This window comes from Mus caroli, chromosome 9 (genome assembly GCF_900094665.2).
Source record: "Mus caroli chromosome 9, CAROLI_EIJ_v1.1, whole genome shotgun sequence".
Classification (NCBI taxonomy): Eukaryota; Metazoa; Chordata; class Mammalia; order Rodentia; family Muridae; genus Mus; species Mus caroli.
In genome coordinates, this window is record NC_034578.1 from 82,499,107 (window position 1) to 82,501,498 (window position 2,392).

A 2,392-nucleotide genomic window follows, 5' to 3' on the forward strand; every position below is an offset into this window, starting at 1 on the left:
TCTCCCCCTTCCACCCTCTCACAGTTCTACATCCCATTCCTCCTTCCTCCTGTCTCCAAGAGGATGCCCTCCCTGCCCCCAGCACCAGGTCTCCCCAATCCCTTGGGCCTCAAGTCTCTTGAAGTTTAGGTACCTCTCTCACTGAGGCCAGACCAGGCAGTACTCTGATGTATATGTGTCAAGGGCCTCTTACCCTCTAGTGTTCGCTGCCTAATAGATCTCAGTGGTCCGGATTAGTTGTGGCTGCTGGTCTTTCTATGAGGTTACCCTTCTCCTCAGCTTCTTCCAGCCTTCCCCTAATTCTACCACAGGGGTTCTGGGAACTTGTAGAGTCTACCTCCAGTAGAAAGACAGGNCATCAAGTGGAGGGATGGGGTTGCCATCCCNCAGTCAAAACCACTGACCCAGAATTGTTCCTGAATTGACCCAGAATTCTTNTTTTAGAAGAACTGCATGAACAAAAATGGAGAAGAAACTGAGGGAAAGGAGTCCTGTGACCGGCCCAACTTGGGATCCATATCAAGGGTAGGCTCCAAGGCCTGACACTCTTCCTGATATTATGGAGTGCTTTTAAATAGGAGCATTGCATGACTATCCTCCAAGAGACCCAACAAGCAGCTGACTGAGACAGATGCAGATACATCTAACCTCATTACTTCTTGACTCGGCCCTAGAAATAGACAAGGAAATCCTCCATAATAGCTTGATATGCATGTTAGATGGGGACACACCGTGTGGTGGGCTGAATGAAAACATGTCCTCCATAGGCTTGGTCCCCAGTGGGTGGTGCTATTTGGGAAGGTGCTGTAAGTTTGCTGGAGGCAGTATGTCACAGGGAGTGTGCTCTGAAAGCTCATAGCCTTGCACTATGCACTTCCCGTTCACACTCTGCTTCATGTTCATGGTTAGGGTGTGGTCTTCTAGTTTCCTGCTCCTGCCACTGTGCCTGTGGCTTGGGGCAATGTCTCTTCACCATAAGGGACTTCTGTCCCTCAAGAACCATGAGCCCCAAATAAATGCTTTCTTTAATAAGTTGCTTTTGTTCGTAGTGTTTTTATTACAGCAACATAAATGTTCCTAATACTGTGAGAGATGGAAAATCAAGGAAAAGAAAACACCAAACAGCATGAGCTTTTAGGAAGAAAATGTAGTTCTCCATATTAGGAAAAAAATGTTATTCCTCCTATATTCAACAGTGTGAAAATGCTTTTGATGGGGATTCTTGGTACAGTAACCATAACATATGTTATTTCTTTCTTCCTTGGTGTCTGACAGTGACAGAATGTGTGCCCTGACCTCCAAAAGGAAGAGTGACAACTGTATGTGGCTTGTACTGGGTCTGCAGTGTTCCTCTATCAAAACTACGTGGTGCCTTTTTAAAAACCAGGTGTTGATTTAGATTTGGTATTAAAGCAAGGCGGATACCAGAATGGGGCATCTTCTATCAAGAACTCCTACTTTATAGTTTTATATAAATAATATTTGATCCTTTTNAAAAAATATCTTTTTATTNTTCAGTGAATGGAATAAGTATACCACCAAGACTTACTAATTCCAAATTGTCACTTATACATACTGGTGTAGGAAAACATCAGGCCAAGTCAACGAGAGACCAAAGTCCACAAAGGTAAGAAAGCCATCACAGGGTCTTTGTGGAGCTGCAAGCAAAAGCGCTGAGTTTGTAGGCCATGCCTTTGCTGTACAAAGCCAAGTTAATGATTTTTGTTTTTGTTTTTTTTTCTACAAAAATATAATTGTTGTTTGGTCTTCCATAAGTCTAACCTCTGGAAAAAAACATAGAAAATAGGGGTGAGGGGTTGTTGTTGTTTTGTGGCTTTTGTTTTTTCCCCTACCTTTTAGGCTGTTGATAAGGTACTTTCATATTGCAATGAGCTGGGGCTTTTTGTATGTTTGTTNGTTTGCTTGCTTGTTTTGTTTTTCCCCCTTTCTCAACTGCTCCTGAAGCATCTGAAGTTTAAACTGGCTTTACCCTCCACAAAAGAACTGTCTTTTGACTAAAGCAATGATTTGATGGTTAAAAAAGATTTTTTTTTAAGGGAGAGGACTTAAAAGAAGAAAGATTTATATCTATAGAAAGAAATGTTATTTTAAAAGCAGACAGGAAAGAGGGAGGTTTCTTCCCTGGGGCTAAGGTCAGAAGGAGAGGAGAGTACACAGCTGCACTGCCCATAGAGAAAGGACTGACTTCAAACCAGAAGTTGATCCAGGACTCCTGGGAAGCCTCATGTACCCAAAGCCACAGACCACACCTGGGCGCTATGCTCAGGTCTGCCAAGAATCCCCTGGGATTCTACATTTCAAGTCTTTCCCTGAGGGTTCAGCTTCCCTCCTACAACTCTGGGAAGTCCATTCAGCAACAAATGAAAACATC